Raw genomic sequence first — 18870 nt, 5'->3', positions numbered from 1 at the left:
TGATCCAAAAATCGGCCAATTTGGCTGTAAAGAAATTCAAATCAAAATTAGCCTTGAAAATTCATGATTTCCATCCTTAGAATAAATACAAATACAGTATAAAATATAACAAGAATGTACCTAAAACAGTTGTTAATATCAAAGTAATCACAAACACATTCAGTGATGTTGAAGTCTGGACTCTGGAGTGGTCAGTACACTGTTCTGAGAACACCAGCAGTTTCTTTGTTTGATTTACAAATTTTCTTCCTTTTTGTCTATTTTCTCAGTAACGACTTCTTGACAGCATTTCAGACACATTGTGTTGAGTTGTCTTCTGACAGTGGAAGGATGGACAGAAACCCCAGTGATTTTTTTTCAGGTCTGCAGCAAGAGTGGAACTTTTTATTTGTATTTATCGTTTTTTTAAACACATATTAATATCTTGGTTAGAAGGATCCAATTAGAAAAGCACACGTTTGGCTCCTAACTTCTCAGTGCTCTCCAGCCATTGCAAGAATTTGTTCAATGAGCAGCACATGTGATTTAATTTAATAAAAGATTAATTATGTCAACTACTTATTGGAAGGTAAATGTGAATACTGGACTTCCTCAAGAAGAGTTTTAAAAAGATAGAAATGTTTACTGAACAATCAAAAATAGTTTTTAGATCTCACTGTTTTAAATCTCAAAAGGAAAGGTTTGAAATATGTCAGTGTTCATTAACTGTTATGTGTCTTTTTGCCTCATTAGTCAGAGTTACAGGGCTAAGACTTCCATAGAACCAGCATACATGGGCAAAGTGTATATATGTTTAAAGTGTATATATGTTCAAATTATGTGCTCATCATATACTCCTTTAATGTTTGCTATTTGCACATGCAAGCACATCTAGCTTTTGTTCACGGCTCTAGTGAATCAGACCTTAAGTGCTCCATTATCTAATCACTCCTTTGCTCTACCAACAACACACCCTGATTAGCAGAGAAAGGACTGTGAACTCTCTATACAGCATTTTCAGACACTCTAGCACTTATTCAGTTAGTCTACTGCATAAAATTCACATTAAGAATATAGTGGTACAATAAGGTGATAGAATGTGCATGGGTTATGATACATTGTTTAGTCCTAACAACAAATTACAGTACTGTGGAAAAATCCACCTTTCATATATTTAATTTCCAATCAAAATGGCCATTAAGCTATTCATTTCTCAGCATCAGGAAAAAAAGCAGAAACATATATTTAACAGAAAATTATGCAGAAAGCTCAACAACAAATATCAAAATTTTCCATATTTAGTATTTCTCCCAGCTTCCATTTTTTCAGGAAACTTGCTCTCAGTTTTTCAAAGATTTTTTCCCACACCTCTTAGATGTCATTGCATTTTCTGCTTCTCACTATCCAGGTAACCCCAAACACATTCAGTAATGTTGAGATCTGGACTTTGGGGCGGCCAGTCCATTGTTCTGAGAAGGCCAGCAGCTTCTTTGTTTGATTTAACATATTGGATTAAAAAAATTAAGAAAAAGCAAAAAGAAAATGTGGTCTGTGCTAAAGTTATAACACCTTTCATATTTTTATATTGTATGTTTTAGTTTTTCCAAAATGTTAAACTGCACACCAAAGAGAAATTGTGCACTAAAATTAGCAGACAAGTTCCATATTTAACTGTGTTCCCTGTAGAGGATGTGTTAAATTATATTCACATAGAAATTCAACAAAACATGTCACATTCAAGGGTGTTCAAATTTAGCACACGACTGTAAGGTTGGTCTCTGATTTTTTTAGGTCTTTGTCAGCTCTTCAGTATTATGCTTTTGGAAAGGTTTGAAACGTACTGTTTTGTTGATGAATCTGAGATCTGTATAGGAGAGAGGAACAATAAAAGGTAAAGCTACTGTTCAAAAACAGTACAAACATAGCAAGTGCTACTTGTAGAGAAATAAATAAACAACTATTGAATGTACTTTATGGAGTGGGGTTCAAAAGCTTGAGAAAAAGTGAATATCTGTTTTATTGCAACATGGTTATAGGCACAAAATCTCTCAACACGTTTCAATGTGAGCCTTCAGGGAGAGCAACCTTGTTGAAGGCTTACACCAAAACACATTGAGAGATATTGCGTCCATAGCCATGTTGGAAAATAAGTGGAAGTATTGTATTTGGTTTAAACTGCATTATAGCTGCTGCTTCTCTGATTGATTTTCAAAGCACTTTACCACCCTTTTCCTTTTTCTGTTTATGCAGTGCAACATTTACAGTATATAGCACTTGTTTGTGTGGGTGTTCGCACCTGCGAATCTGTTTCCACAATCTAGTTGCTGTGTGTATGTGTGTGTGTGTGTGTGTGTGTGTGTTTTTAAGACCCTATATTTGATTTTTCTGGCTTGTGTATGTGTCCTCTGCACATAGACTGCACTACATTTGACGGCATGGCTCTGGGTAATTGTAGTAATTGTAAGTCTGTGTGTGTTTATTTGCAGGTGTGAGTTTCAGAGGGGTGATGGTTGCAGTGTGTGAGTCTGAAGGGTGAGGGGGTGATCGCCTGGATCATCAGTACAGACACACGCACACGCTCTGTGACGTCCAGGAGGGGCGTCGCTGAGAAACTCCATCCAATCGATGTCCCAGCATGCTTTGCTCTCCACACCCTCGCAGCATGCCTGAAATCACAGCCCCCCTGCACTGCTCCAACCTGATAAATGTATGTATTCTTTCTCCCCTCCACTTCCTCCTCTCCTCCTGTCCTTCTCTACCCCTGCACCCCCTCCCCAGCCCCCCAGCCCATTTCTCTTCTTTTTCTGCAGAGATTGAAAGTGCTGGTGGGTCAGGGGGTTTTCTGCTGCAGAAATCATTAATAGAGAGATACTTATTCAGTGGCTGAACCTGGGTCACCGCACCACGCTAATGAAAGTGTTTCCACCAGCGCCTTTTCATCTGAAGTAATACTCAAATCATAGCAGCGTTTGTGCTCAGTGCACCCACCACACCGCATGGCATTGTGGGAAAGGGCTATATAGTGGTTGACCCACAATTCCACATTAGATATTAATACAGTAAATGTTTGGATTGTTCTTGGCTGAGATGTGCTTATGTGCACTTGCGTGTCCTCTTTCTTTCTTTCTTTCTTTCTTGTCTTCTTTCTTTCACTACTCTTATGCTGTATAAAAAGGGCTGGTTAATGGAGACTAACATTATTATACTCAAATTAGGGATGCACCAAAATTCCAGAGACCAAAAGTTTTTGCGCAAAAATGGCCAAACATTGAAAGAATTTTGACTGAAAAAACAAAGATTAAATAGGCTTACAACGAGATGTCAAAAAAGACTTTACAGATAATTGTAATGGTCATGAAATTGAGAACGTTGTGATTAACAATTGCTGTTTATTCATGTTCCACAAAGCTGAAGTTAGCTTCTGCTCACCAGTTTCTTTTTCAAATTCCATTCCATTCCACTGGTACAATAGAGAAAATAAATAAAAGTCTGGCGAATACGAAGCTTCAGCTTCGCTCACTTTCCTGTGCTGGTCAGAACAGATGCATTCAAACAGCTTGAGCGGCAGATGATCAGCACTGAAAATGTCGGCAATGTGGATCTATTCCAAGGTTTCTACGAAGGACATGAGACAAGAGATTTGTAATCACTGTTCATTCTAAAACAGGGTACTACGGCCAAGAACTTCTCCACGACAGGAAAACATGACATCATGCACGAAACAAAGAATGCCAATGCTATTTGTGGACACAGTTTTTGAAATTATGGAAAAATGTCAGTTCCAAAGTATAAATTACAACTTAAATAACAGTGGAATTTATTGCCTCAGATGAACAACTGTCAAGAGTCTTTGATTTCAGTGACACCCACTGTAGCCTCCAAACTGTAATAATTTTAGTAAGTTTATTTCATGTAAACTCTTTATTTATTGCCAGTTTTTTCAGTTTCAGTTTTTGTCCCAGTGTGTCCTGAATTTCGGTTCTGGCCAAAAAAATTTTTTTCAGAGCATCCCTAATCCAAATGTATGTGCCACTGCTGCAGCAACATAACAACATCGTGAAGGTAATGAAGCAGTAAAGGGCTTCTGCTGGTGTAGTGCTTGTGTTCAGACACTCTTTTAAATGCAGAGATAAAAACCCCCAGCCTGTGTTGGGTCGTGTGTCGGCCATGTTGAGGGCAGCGTCTGCTGTGACCCCGTTTGAAGACGGCAGCAGAAAGCGTGTGTGAGTGAGGGGGGGTTGGGGGTGGGGGTGCTAATCCTGCTTTTCAGCCACCCCATTTCAGGCTGGGCACACGCAGACCCTGACCGCTCATTATCCTAACAAGAAGGGCCATTTCACCTGCGACTGGGGGCCCTGCATGGCCCCTGTTAGTGTAATCTTCCTCTCTCCCTCACACACACACACACACACACACACACACACACTCACACACACACACATGCGCACACACACAAACTCCGCCAGACCCGCCACCATTCAGGACAAGCAGGTGGCCACTGACGCACATAATTGCTGACAATTTGAGGCAATGAATAAAAATGATCTACATTACTTCTTGCCGAATGTTGTATGTGCTTGGTGCCAAGAGAAATCTATGGAAGGGCCTCTTTAGATGCTGAAGAAAAGGGCCTATCAAAGGCAGTTCAGGAGGAAAAGGGGGGGGGAGTAGGAATGATTAATTTCTTAAAGAGTGAAAGAGAGATTTAGTACATTCAGCTGACTGGCATCGCAGAAGGAATGAAAAGGCTGCAACAGAGAACATCTTTCATACTGTTTCCTCTATATAATCTTCGTACTGTATGTATTCCTGCCTCTATAGCCTTTCCACTGCTTTCTTTAACGCTTGGTGGATTTGTCAATAGTTACTAATCTAGTTTGAGTTCAGCAGTGATAATCTGAGTGTATTCAACTTATATTTGCCAAATTTCAGCAACTTTTCCTACTGGACAGGTGTACGCTCTACCTCTATAATTAATTTATCGGTGTGTGCTCTATGTGTGTTTTGCATCAGCCAAGCCCTCTGTCAGGTTAATAGTTGAGATGATTGAAAAGTGTGACGTGCCTGTGGCATAGGAGCTGATTGTGTCCGATGAGGCGTGAGCAGATTCAGTAATTGCTGACCTGAATCTGCTGATAATGCATTCACAAGCATTTATTATAAGACATCCAATTAGGGCACAATACGCCGTTCCTGCATTCAGAGTCAAATTAGAGGATATTTTTATTGGTCACTCCGGTCTGTTAGAGATAACATGGAGAGAGAAATAAAGAAAACAAAGAAATGCTTGTTGGGGAGCCGAGAGATGGAGGCTTGGTCCTTGACAAACAAAACAAAACAAAAAAAATCTTAAAACCCCCTAAAGTCTTTCTGCTTGCATGTTGTGTGTGCATGTGTTTGTTAGCCTGCGTGTGTGTGCTTGACCCTGGTGAAGCCGTGTGTCTTTTATTAACACCTGCCCAGCGGAGCGGTGCTGTGTGGTGTCGGCTGGCTGATGAGGCTGAGCTGGCTCGGGTTCAGCCTGTGCCACCGTCGGTTTGCTGTTTCCATTTCACACATGATTAATCTCTCTAGAGAGAGAGGGAGAGAGAGTGAGAGAGAGAGCAAAAGAAGAGACAGAGAGTGTGCAATGAGAATGGGAGGAGAGAGAGAGACAGTGAGACAGAAGTAGTGAGAGAGAGAGAGAGGGTGGCCCGTGTTCGGCCTGCGTGGCTAAAAGGCCTTTAGAATTCCTGCAGAGAGGGCTGAGGGGCGAGTGAATGCAGCCGGCCGGGGGTCACTGAGCCTTTGTGTAATTGAGGCAGTGGCAGCCTCCCTTTCCTCTTCCTTTCAAAAGGAGCGAGGGATTGTGAAGTGCAGGGAAGGGCTGAGGGAGAAGGAGAGGATGGAGGAGGGGAAGGAGGGAGGGAGAGGGCTGTTTCAGGGGGCTGGAGAAGGGCTCCCTTTTTTTCCTTCTTTTTTTACGAAGGGGGAGGTTAAGTTGACAGGAACAAAAAGAATGTGTTCCGCTAATTTCTGCAGAGCTGCATCAACAATAATAGGCTCAATTTCTTTATTGCAAATTTTATAACTGGTTCCCTCCCCTGTTTCCCACCCATTCTCACTTCCAGAGCCTTTCATGGCTCACATACACCTGTGGTCTGAAGCCTCAAAACCCCCAGCAACCCAGTGCCAAACGTTCATCGGGAAAAAGGCCCGAGAGCCGCTCCTGTGAGAGCGTTAATTAATACCTTACTGTAGCATATAGTCTGTGTGACAGTACACTGCGGCGAAACAGAGGGGAACCGAAGCTTGAACAATTCCCTTCATTCCTACTTAATCCTTTTATTCAAAGCCTCTTATTCAAACCAGGTTAACATGCATAGAGAGTCAATAGATGTGTTGGATGCAGAGAATTATGCTCTTGCGATGAGGCCTCTGGATCTGTATAAAGGCAAGTGTATGTGTGTGTGGGGGTGCTGTCTGCATCTCTCTCTGTAGGCATGTGTGCTCTCATTCTTATGTACACATGTGTGCATGTGTGCATGCTGTTCGTGTGCATGCATTTGTATGTGTATGTGAGCATGTGTGTCATTCCTGTCATACCCATGGCGCCTGTTCACTGTAAGCAGCAGGGTGAGCAGCATTGTTCAGCGCTGCATCAGCATGCCGTGCATTTAGGAAATAATTACCCAGCGTCCTGCTGTTTTTATACTCTGTTTCATCTTCTTTAATGGCTGCTTCTTCATTCGCCTCTAATCCCAAACAGGACGTAATATGCAGAATCAAGCACCGGCCTTCGGATGAAAAGAAACATGTCCGCCACTGTCCCCATCGGAATGGAAAGGAGGTAGGCCTTTGATCTTCCACTCAAAAGTATTAATGTTCTGCATCGGGCCCGCTGTTTCATCTGCGCTTAAAGTCAAAATGTCCGGTTTGGTGCGGAGCCTCAGCTATGCAAATCACAGGCCCAAACACATGCTGTGTTTTTTTTGGGTGATGGGGTGGGGTGGGGTTGAGGGGGAGATATTTTCTATAATATTTTTCAGCAAACTAATGACATCTGTGTGGGTTGATATTGATCTGAGCGCTTTATAGGCACTCCCCGCAGAGCCAGGACGCACTTTCATTTGGCTCGGCCTTGCTTTCTCTCCCAGCGTGCCCCTCAAAGCAGAGAGAGGGGAAGCTCTGAGCTCCTCACTTTTGAAAACAGCTCTTCTCTCTGCTTGCCACTGAGCAAAGTGACACACAGAAAAAACACACCTAGCCACATTGCTTACTCACGCTTAGCTCAGGTGCCTCACCTCAACTCATAAAAAAACAGAACTTGCAAGTTTGCTCATGTTACATCTGAACTCACACTTTGTTTACACCTAGACTCGTATCATCACTGTCAGGAAAAAATCTTGTATCTCACTGTGTTGTTTTTTTTTTTTTTGAAAATGCTTGTGTGAAGATTTCATGATGAATGGACCAATAGAGATGGTTCAGAATTACTTGAAATACACTGACTTACATTAATGATTAAGGGCCCTAAAACTACATTTTTCTTGTGTTTTCATTTTTTAAAAACCTTTAACATTTTTGTGGTTTTATGTGCTAAAAATGCTGATAATTCATGACCTCTTTTTATCCCTTAAAATCAGACAGCCCTCCCTCTCCCCCTGTCACTCAGTTCAGTGTTAGCTGACACAACAGAATTGGCAGTTAATGTTCTTCTCCAAGCTAGTTCAGCTCCAATGATGTTGTGTTAGCAGCAGTTTGAAAAGATGCAGTGGCTGGCTTTACATAACTTGGAAGAAGCGTGTGCTAGCCTTCACCCTCCTAGCACTGGTGCTATCATATGAGACCTAGCTAGTGAATGGAATTGAAAGGACCAACTTGGGAAGAAAATTGGAAAAAAACATAAACGTTCCACAACTCTGAGCGGCATGGTGACAGTGTTACCGGCGAAAATGGATGATTATTAGAGGAGAGCTTTAGCATTGCATATTGTTTGTTTAAGTGGAAAAAAGCAGGATGACGCTCTGTACTCTTTTATTTTTTGTTGTATAATACTGGGTTCATCTAGAATTCAACAATGAGACGTTTAGCATCCATGGTCCCCAAAAAAATAAACATCCAGGTTTTTTCACCTCTGTGGTCGACAACAAAAGTTGAGAGAATTCTTGATGGAACGTTACGCTGACCATTGCAGTCTGCTGAACTTTCTGTTTTCTGCAGAATTTTCTGTCACAGCTCCATTATAAACAATAGAAGTTTCCAGTATCCAGTTTGCCGTCAACTGCCTACCGCCAACATGTGAATGCAACATTAGAACTTGAATGTGCATGGGCAAGGCTAAACTGCTGTAGGCTGAATAGGTGGATATATGTAAATGAGTTCGTTCTCATGACATTACAGAAACAATGCATTCGAAACAGTCTGTTTTTGCAGCTTAGTTGCCTTATACGAACTGTGACTGGGGAGTGAATTTTGAAATTTGAACAATGTTTGCCTATTGCTTCAAATTCAAACTTAGTTTCAGAAAAATGAGGGAAATGTTATCCATGATATGGGCCCTTTAAGAATGTTTTTCATTCACCTGTAAAGTTACCATCTTGGAGATACAAAATTTTGTTCCGACAGTGACGTTAAACTTATATACAGTAGTTAAGTAGTGTCTTTTTGTCACTTTCATTCTATGGAATAGGTTGTTTTGGCCTCTACTTTCATCAACAAAGCTTCACTTTGCAGACTGGGAACTGTACCATATAATGTTTGTATGTAGGATTTCCCTTCTGTACTGGTCTTATGGGTGATTCACTCTGAGCCAGCATTGCCCCAATACTCTGCACTTCATTACAGCTCCTCAGCCACATGGTTCCTATTCCCCATTAAAATATCTAATTTTCTTACGATATCAAAGACCATGAGAAACGCTTTAAATTCCAAAAAATAAACATTCATAGACTGGAAGCCAACATGCTAACTAATATCACATGGCAAACACCAATAAATCATAAGAAATGTCCTGTCTGAGTATTATGATGGCTATGAATGTTTTCTCTTAATCGTTGGTTTTGTCTGTGTGTTTGAATTCCCCCTCTGTGCAGATGTTTTCTGGTGTTTGCAAAATATTTGAGCATTATGTCACTTTGATCTGTTTGAATTCTCATCCAATATCTGTGTGACTGGGTCTCAGCTCTAAATGCTTGTGGGAGACCAACTGGCTTCTAGACTTTTGTGTGTTGTGCATTGTGTAGTCATTATGAGTGCATTGCAGGCTTGGTTCTTAGTGTGTCTTTTTTTCTTCACAGGTATTGGACACTGTGCAGAAAACTAATAAAAAGCCTTATATGGACTATTCTAATTTTTAATTAGTTCAAACTGTAGTGCCACAGTAAACTATATAAAAAACAGTTAACTATTCAGGCCTTAGATATTTACGAGTTTACTTTATTATGATTTTATGTGTGTACAGCTGTTCAAAGCTGTGTCTGCAAGTCATGTACTGGCTAGCGTTTTTGAGTTCTGCCCAAAACTAGCTAAAATTGTCACTACCGAAACATTTGGTACAGTTTTGGTAGTGTTATGATTGTTTTGGTAGTTACAAAATGCAATATTCAATCATTCGTTAATAAAATAGACACAAGTAAGACATGAGGTCACTCAAAGCAAAAGGATTTTAGTTTAAAGTCCAAGTCAATAAAGGTCCAAAATGGATTTTGCACTCTGGCTTTGAGCCAGTTCAGTAGAATGATCCACATGCAAGCTCAGATTAGGAAGAGTTAAATGTCTCCTCTTAGTTTGCAGCTGCAGCGTGTGGTTTGTGCATAACTCTCCCATCAACTGCCATTCATGATGTCTATAATATACTTATAACTATGTACCTGCCTGTGATTGGCTCATCTGTGTCTTATCACTGGCAGGAAACGACCTCACCTCCTTAAGGAATGACTTCATACGGAATTATGTGCCGCCACAGTGTCTCCCAGTTTTACTGCGTCTTCCCAGTGTAAACGGTCCAGTTTACCCCAGTGTCACCAACTCACAGACTCACATTCACACTGGCCTGAGGGCACTGACCCTTTTCAAACGAGCTTGAAACTGGAAGGGTTAGGACACAGCACGGGCGGAGGGGGGTTCTGAAAGAAACAGGTAGGCCAAACAGATGCAGATATACTGTATACAGATATAACAATGTACATCAGCATCAGATGTGAAAAGCATGTTTATTTCATCACCCGTACTTGTGAAGTGTTGCTTGGCCTACTGCCCTGCTCTTTTGTGTTTACGAGTTAAACAGCTTGTTTTTCTGGCTGGCAGCGGTGTTTGAATGAAGGAAGTTGTTTCCGTATGACTCCTTACACCATTCCTCACAGCCTCTCTGTCTCTGTCAGCCACCGGAATAAATCGGGTGATTCATGACTGCTAGATCATCAGTCACCCGACCAAAAGGCTTTTTCTGCATATAGCGTGCATGTGTGTGTTTGTGTGTGCGTGCTTCAAGACGTAGAGCATGCAATAAATCTCTTCTTTTAGCATTGGGAGCGTGTGAGTGCGTCTGGAAGCCGGAGTGGCCCGAGGCTCCGCTCACTGGAACAATGCAAAGATCAAAGCCCTGAGGACTGACAGGTGATGAGTGGCTTCCCCTGGCCGGAGCACCACAGCCAGGCTCACACCTGTACCAGGTGATTACAGGTAGATCTGCCTGCCTCTAATTGGACAATAAATGCAGCTCTCAGCCAGCTAATGGCAGCAGTCTGCCTCAGCGACGCCACGCTGCCATTTGGCCGTCGCCAGCCCTACCTGAGTCTCTCTCTCTTTTTCTCTCACAGCTGAGATGATGACATAGTCAAGGTCTATTCAGAGCAAACAACAAGACAAATTACAATCCAAGCCTTTAATGAGAGTCACAGAGAGGAGAGAAGCAGAGAGGGAAATAGAGTCTCCTGTACTGCTCTGCTGACACTTACTGAATGGAAGATTTCTCTTTGTTTATTTATGTTTTGTCATTACTTAACCTCTACACACTTCTACACGCTTAACTCAGTTTTGCAACTGAGGCTCACACTAAGAGGGAATTCACAGATTCATGGGTTTAATCAGTGGACTGTGTAAAGAAACTGTAATATTTTTTAACCTCTTTAAGCCTAGAATTATTATTCAAGTGAGGAACTGAAATGTTTTTGATTGCATCCCTTCATTATGTATCATCACCGTCAGCAAAAAAAACAAAACAAAACAAAACAAACTTGGATCTCCATTTTTTTACTTAATTAGAAAATTTCATCATGAGTGGACCAACAGAAATGATCCAGTATTGTTTGGAATAAAATTTTGTTACATTTACATACACAAAGAGTGTTTTCCTGTTCCTGTGAAGTTTTATGTTTGTCAATAATTGTTTTCCTGTTCTTTTAAAGTTGTATTCTTAGCCATGTGGCTGTCAGCGCAATACAGCAAATCAGTCAAACTACGCGTTACTGCCATGATCACCACTGAAAACAACCCATTCCAAATTCATTGATGTCACAAAAAACAATATATTTGCATATATACACCCCTTGAGTTTGCACGAAGAGGTGGATATATGTTTCATGCTGAAGGTATAAGAAGTGTTTCAACCCAGACAGCAACTTTTTCAATCAAGCACAAAACAGGGCAGCCAATCACAATAGAGGTCTTTTACATATGCCAGTCTTGAAGACACAAAAACAAAAACGGCCTGTTTAATTCTTTAAAGGCTTAAACAGAGATTCAATGTGAAAAAAGAATGAATTATGACTGTGTTTTTGGCATATGAAACCACAACCATCATAAGTGAGTCCAGGAGAAAAAAATACAAAAAATGTAGAATATAGGCCCCTTCAACATATGAAAGTCCTTTCAGTGCTTGCCGGCTAAAGGCTAGCTATCACACACCTCCTGCAATGTGCATGAAGCCCGAAACCAGAAAAAGGTGTCACAAAAGGTTCTTTGAGTGAAGCTGAAGAAGAACTACTTTGCTTACATGACAAACCATTTTTTAAGAGAGTTGTGAGTATGATGAACATTTTAAAGGTTTAAAGAACCTACATACGTTGTAAAGGTTCTATACCAATGTAAGGATTCTTCCAATAGCCTTTGCATTATGTGGAAGTTCTTTAAACTCTGGAAACGTTCTTTACACTCACAAATCTTATTTACAAAATGGTTTTGTAAAAGAGGAGAACCATTTTTGGTATTTTTATTTTTAAGAGCATAGATGTCTTATTTGCTCTCAGTTCTGTGTAATCATGTAGATGCCTGACAGTCTTCTACATCATATAGTGCCATGACAGAGACGGACCCTGACACACGTCCTTTATGATGACACAGCCCATGACATGCTGAAAGACCTCATGCTGTAACAGGCGCATGGCGCTGCTAAAACTAGAACCTGAATCCCAGTATGCTGAGTTCACATCTGTGGTACAAGGTACATATGACTTTCCTGTGGACTAATGACTAATGATCCAATGATATTTTCAGTGTTGAAACGTTATTGCTTTTATTATTATTATTTTTATTTATATGCAGAATTGTGAAATATACTCTGAAATTTAATTTTCATAATAAAAAAATCAATGTCTACAAAAATGCTTTGTTGTACAATTGCTCATTTATTTCATTAACATGTGATGTAAAACATAGTATACACAATTACTTACTATACCGCTGTCACAGAAATCCTTTCTGTGGGCTTTTTTCTGTGCATGAATGTTGTATACAGGCTGATTGGTCTCTGTGTATAAGCATGGGAAATGAGGTTATTTGAATTGCTCTCCAGCTGAAGATGCTTCCCAGCCTCTGTGTCTCTGGAGGCTTGTACAGAGTGAGAGGTGCTGAAGGGAAGTCAGGGCTTTGGCCTCTAAACCACAGTGCATGTCCTGGAGAGCAGAAACCACTCACAGCTCCAAACATTCACTAGTGCATCACTTTAACCACTGCACACCCCACTGACCCACGCTCCAATGAGGAAGCACACAGACACATACACATTCATTAATGCAGGGATCAGAGCACCAATACAGCTGACTTTCATCCACATTTTCACTGCTGGAGACACTCCGGTCCTTTGTGTGTGCGCGCATGTGTGACGGTGGTACAGTAGAGTGTATGTGTGTGAGAATGTGTACATGTGCATGTTTGAAGTCTGTTGGGGTGGCGACTGGATGCTCGTTTGGATGTTAGTGTAATTGCGGTGGAGAGATCAAAGGCTGGCAGGACGAGTGATGTTTCAGAGGAGGCTTTAACTGTTGCTCTCTCTCTCTCTCTCTCTCACCCTCCAGCCACTGGCTGCCCCCTGCATATCCTTGCTTGTAAAAAATGATTAAGGCCATGTTTGTGATGCATTTACGGCATTGCGTGATAGAGAATAGCATCTAATGCCGCCTGCCCCTGAGTTCCTGTCCTGCTGCATGGCCTTACGCAAATTACCTATGTCTCAATTTGTGTTCCAGAATGTCATCTCTCTCAGGTTAATCACACTACACTAAACAGTCATCTCTGCCCTCACTGGCTTAATGTATTTATTTATTCATTTATTCACCTAATTAGCCCAACTTTTATTTTTTTACAGGGTGGTTCCATTTTCATTAGATTTATTATATTAAATATGAAGAATACAATACAGTTGCTGCTTGGAAATTTTTGCGTAAATACTAAGACCCCTGCTTTCTGGTGGGCTCCAGGGAGATAGAGGCGGTTTTATAATGTGCTCTAAAGTCAATTGGTGCCTCTTGAGTAGGTGTATTGACCTTTAAGAGAGAGGGAGGCATGACTGCACTGAGTGAGTCTAGCAGAATGCCAGAGTGCTAATGCCACTTAGCAAGCATCTTAGTAGGGTTGTGTTTGAGTGTGTGTGTGTGTGTGTATGCGTGTGCACTCATGAGGCATTGCAGACATTTGTTCTTGGTACTGTACAATGTGTCTGTCTTTGTATCATCATGTATGTAAGGTACTGTGTATGCATGTCAGTAATATGTATCTATGCGTATGTAATATTTTATACATATACATACATATACACATTACCCTTTATATGAAAAGATGTACAAGTTCTAGATAGCTTGAAGGTAGACTCACAAAACAGACTTCTTACTATTACCAGAGAATCTGGTGGATTTTGTTGCTCAACACCAAGATCCACATACTTTGACAGGGAAGGTCCATGTGACTGTCACATAAAATAACCAACCACATGCTGTAGTTTTAGTGGGAGATGGAAAAATACACAGAAACTGCACTGAAAGTATGGATACTGTGTCAAAAGTGTGGAGCAAAAAATGGACTTGAGTGAAAGTCAAAACATATCTATATTCAGACATGCTCAATTATATAAAAGTAAGAGGTAATTTTTAATTTTTTTAACAAACAAAAATTAAGAAGGCACGCTTTTTTAATTTAAGTAACTATAAATCTGGAGTGCTTTGTCTGAACCTTTTCAACAAATTCCTAAGTGCTCATAAAATTCAGACAGACTAAGATAAACTTGCATGCGAGTGTGGGCTGTACAGAATTTTGCACAAAGACGAAATAGTAAAGTTGTGGGCAGTTTCAATTTACTCTGATATGAATTTGATTGAATGTTTAAAAAATATCATTACAATGTGCAGGAACTACTGGCAAAGGACAAAAAATATAATTGGGACTGCCCAAAGTGTATTTTAAGTATTTATGGCAACAAAATGAGCTGTTTGAGCATAACACATTGAAGTACATGTACATTGTACAGTGCGGTTCATTATTTTGCTTATATTTTATTTTTAATTATTTGCACAAAGTTTATGAACCTTGTAACAATCATTAGGATGAAAAATAAAATATATCCAAATATGAATGATGAAAAAGTATTAAGAAATAAGCATCTGAACAAGTAAAATTTCATAGTATGAGAATTTGGCACAATGGGGGTTGAGTCAATTTGTTCTAGTAGGATAGGATAAATCTACTGTGCTAAATGAAATGTCTAAAAAGTGCTGTTATGTGCACCAGACTTATGAATGAATATTTTTCATTGGTAGTCTAAGTTAGCATCACTGGCACTTTAGAGATTTATATAGTTGCAGCCTTTTAACTAGCTAGCTAATTTATCTTGTTATTCTGGTAGCTAGCTTGCTGCATTGCAAAGTAGATACATTAGTTAATTAAGCTGAATATCAATTAGCTAGGGGACTAATCAACACAATATTGATGAGCAGGGTAACTTTAGTCAATTTCCTAGCAGTAACCTCCAAACATAGTAGATGGTAAATTCCACATTTAAAGTTAGTTTATAATTCAGCTTGTTGGCTTGTCTAACTTTCAACATACATTTTACCACTTCTTTTTTTACTAAATTGTTTGAAAATTCTAAAAGCTAATTTTATTTTAGTGGCTTGCAAGTTGTCCTCATCATCAGAGCCAAGCTAGCTCTCTAAAAAACCAGGTACAGAGTTTATGCAGGTGTTTAAAACATGGATTTTTTCACACATTCATACCAATTGGACTGCAAATAGAATGGCTAAGTAAAATGCAATTTTAAAGAAACAAGCTTTTACTTTTTAAAATGTACGTAACTCAATTTCAACTAAAATGTCAAATAGAACCTTTTAATTCTAAGATCACAAAATACCAATTTCCAAAATAATAAATGGGCATAGTGTGAAGTATGATTACCTAAGTATTTTCCACCTCTGTTTTAGCATGACAGTTTTCTAATTTGGGGCTACAACAAAAACACAACTGTTGGAAACAAAATGGTGTGTGTTTGCAGATGTGAGATTTTGTCAGTTACTCACCATTAAATGCCTCAAATAAAACTATTAAATTACTATGCTTTAAATAAACTTTAATTTATTCTAGCAGCTATATCATGCCCTGAAAGACTCGCAACATGGCAGTGTGGATAGCAAGTGAGAATTTAACTGACACAATTTCCAGAAGTTGTGGCCAGCTTAGCGTGTAATAGATATCAAACAGTCCAGCTACTGGGGGGCGCCGGGGCTGAGACTAGCTGGAAGGTTGCGCCACTACCATGAAGGAGGAGCTGGAATATCTGCACTCCTAATATGTGCCATCCCTTCCATAGAGGTTTATTTGAGTTTGTACCATCTTCAGAGTTATCTACATTTCTCAATAGCACTGCAACAGGACAAACATGTCAGGGAGCTTTTGAAAAACATGATGTAGTGAGCAGAGGAGGAAAGAGTCGTAATCACATGAAAAGCGAACCATAAAAGTTATGCCACAATGCAGTCAAATGGCAGTTTCTCCAGCACGACTGAAACTTTATAGAGTGCAAAACCACTGGCTCCATCCAAGTTTTTAGGAACTTGCTGGTTCCTGGCGCATGATTAGTTTTTTTGAGATTTCAAAGAGATTCGGAAATGATATATGAGGCTTGAGTCACCATAATGCCCCACGTGGGTCTGTCTCTCAGCTTCTTCCTCTTGGGGACTGTGGCATCCTGATTAAAACAAACCAAAAAAAAAAGGAAAGCTCTTTTTTCCCATGAGGAGAGTCCCTGCTGTCTGCAGGAGCAGCTATTGGTAGCCTGTAGCTAAAGTTTAGTAATGAGTGAGAAAGAGTGGAGAGAGACTGCAGAGTTTAAACAGAAGCAGATGCTACTAATGAAGTACTCTATGTGTGTGTGTGTGTGTGTGTGTGTGTGTGTGTGTGTGTGTGTGTGTGTGTGTGTGTGTGTGTGTTTTGTGTGTGTGTATATGTGTGTGTGCTTCGTAAAGACTTCCCATTGTCACTTTAGGTATCTGCGAGATCATGTCAAAGAAGGGAAGGTTTTGTGTGTGTGTGTTTATTTTGTCCTGCTGAAACTGTTTGTAGTGGCATTATCAGTAATGAGATCTTCGCTAAGAGTGTCAGAGCTGCTCTTGCTCGCAAGGCTCGTTTGGGTGGTGAGGGTGCTGGTGGCACTGCTGTTGTTCTGAGAAATGCTCAGCCTGTGGGATTGAGACACTGATAAATGTAGCGTTCAGCTCTTGTATTACCTGCTCTACCACAGGAGATAGCGATCAGAGGTTAAAGGGATTCAGTGAGATCAAATACAGCCCATTTAATGCTCATCCTCACAATGGTCTTTGCTGAAAAAAATCTTTTTCAAATCTTTAAACCTTTATGGGTCTACTGTGGACACCACCTGCAGAGCATGACAATTTTGTTTCATCTTGAAATGTAATCATGGTAAAGTGTATTGATTTCTATTGGAGACACAGTGGGAAGAATTTTAGCACTGTCACATGTTTCTGGAGCAGCTTTTTTTCTTTTTTTCTTTCATCCAAATACTGATGAAGGTCTGAGAAGTCAGTGGTTAAAGCTAATTAGACCAGCATTCCAGTTTTAAAATGCATTATGCATAAATATGGCAGATTTTGTCAGCTCTTATTTGTCTCCTGCATGAATGTGGGATGACATGGTTTTCAAGTTATATAGGAAAACTGATACATTTGCACCAGGCTTTCTCTACAACTAGGGGTGCTTAGTATATCAATGGTTGATGTATTACTATACAATAAATGAAAAAATGTTATTATTATTATTATGGTCTAGTATTAGACTGACATCTAATAATTACAATCGACAATTTAGCAACCTATTTTTAGCTTGAAAATGCACATTGATGCACACAGTCTTTTACAAGAATGGATAGAATAGTGGATAACACCACCACCCACACACAGAAGATTGGAGCTTTTAGTGCTTTCACTCTTAAAACCCATTACAATGCTGGCACATCTTTACAGCCCTAAAACAGCTTTTTACCAGGATGCATTTTCACATTTGCTATAAATATCCCCTTAATCAGGGTATGATATCCTCAATGTGAATGGCCAACATCGGCCTCATTTGTGAATCATGTACAAAATACACTGCTGTGACATGTTTATCTCACAAAACTTGAAAACTTGATTGTAAAAAGTCTCACCGAAACATCCTACTTTGCTGGCCATGACGCAGATCATACAAAATGCACTGCTGGGATGTTTTCCACACATGAAAACTGAAAACTGAACTGAAAGAACAACAGAAGCTGATACATTTCTTAGCTTTCCTGAGAATGTTTCCCATTCTGCACTGTTAGAAATAAAGGTTCTGTGCAGGTACATTTTCCATTTATCAAGGAAGAAACAATGTAAATTTTCTCTCAAAGGTACAACAGTGGTTTTAACGTCCAACTGTGTATCTTAATTAAGTTTTTCCTAGGTGAAAAGTACATATTTGTACCTTTTCATAACCAAATGTTTTGAAATAGAACAATAAAATAAAAGGCCTGGAGACGAGACGGGAGTCAGAACAACTTAGAAAATATAATTTCAATGGATTATGGTACAATTATGTTCCCTGACTAAAGGTACTGAGATGTACCTTTGAAGGTACCACCCCAGTGACAAGAAGGGAACTGCCCCAGTGACAGTTTCATCTTTTTTTCTAAAATTTGAGTCATCCTGGTAGTTTTGTGTGAATTGCACTTGGTCTCATGCAGGTAAATTGCTGTGTCTTCAAGCCCTTTCCATTTCATTACCATTAAATTCCCACTTATAGGACTGTTTGTGAGGGGGCTTTGATCTCCCATCCAGACAGGAATGCCACTACAATAAGAGTAATAAGAGTTCTTATGATAAATTCCAAAATTGTATAAGTGAAACAATGAATATGTATGTAACAGTAACTTCTGATTTAAATCTGTCTTGGCTTTGTAAAATTAATCAAGGATCCACCTTTAAAATCTTACACTCTCATATACAGATTACGGTGTGAACTAGTTCTGTGCAAAAAGCAAATAATAAAAATGATTGGTTAATATTATCAGCCCAGAAATGCTTTGCTTTGTGGTTGTACCTTTTATTTGTTCAAAGAGAAGCTGCTCTCCATCTCTGGGATGACACAGCACAGGCCCTCCCTCAGTTTTTC

General features: G+C 39.8%; 1 long non-coding RNA gene across 1 annotated transcript in view; it reads left to right on the top strand.

Annotated features, from left to right (window-relative positions):
• LOC118805625 overlaps nt 1–11016 on the top strand; it is a 31121-nt gene extending 20105 nt beyond the window's left edge. Inside the window, exons 3-5 of the long non-coding RNA XR_005007057.1 lie at nt 2466–2686; nt 6728–6808; nt 9870–11016. This is a non-coding gene — a long non-coding RNA (uncharacterized LOC118805625). The remainder of the gene's footprint in view (nt 1–2465; nt 2687–6727; nt 6809–9869) is intronic.
• The last annotated feature ends 7854 nt before the right edge of the window (nt 11017–18870 follow it).

Source organism: Colossoma macropomum, unplaced genomic scaffold (genome assembly GCF_904425465.1).
Source record: "Colossoma macropomum unplaced genomic scaffold, Colossoma_macropomum, whole genome shotgun sequence".
Taxonomy (NCBI): Eukaryota; Metazoa; Chordata; class Actinopteri; order Characiformes; family Serrasalmidae; genus Colossoma; species Colossoma macropomum.
The sequence above is the reverse complement of the archived record's forward strand: the minus strand, read 5'-3'. Positions and strand labels throughout refer to the sequence as shown.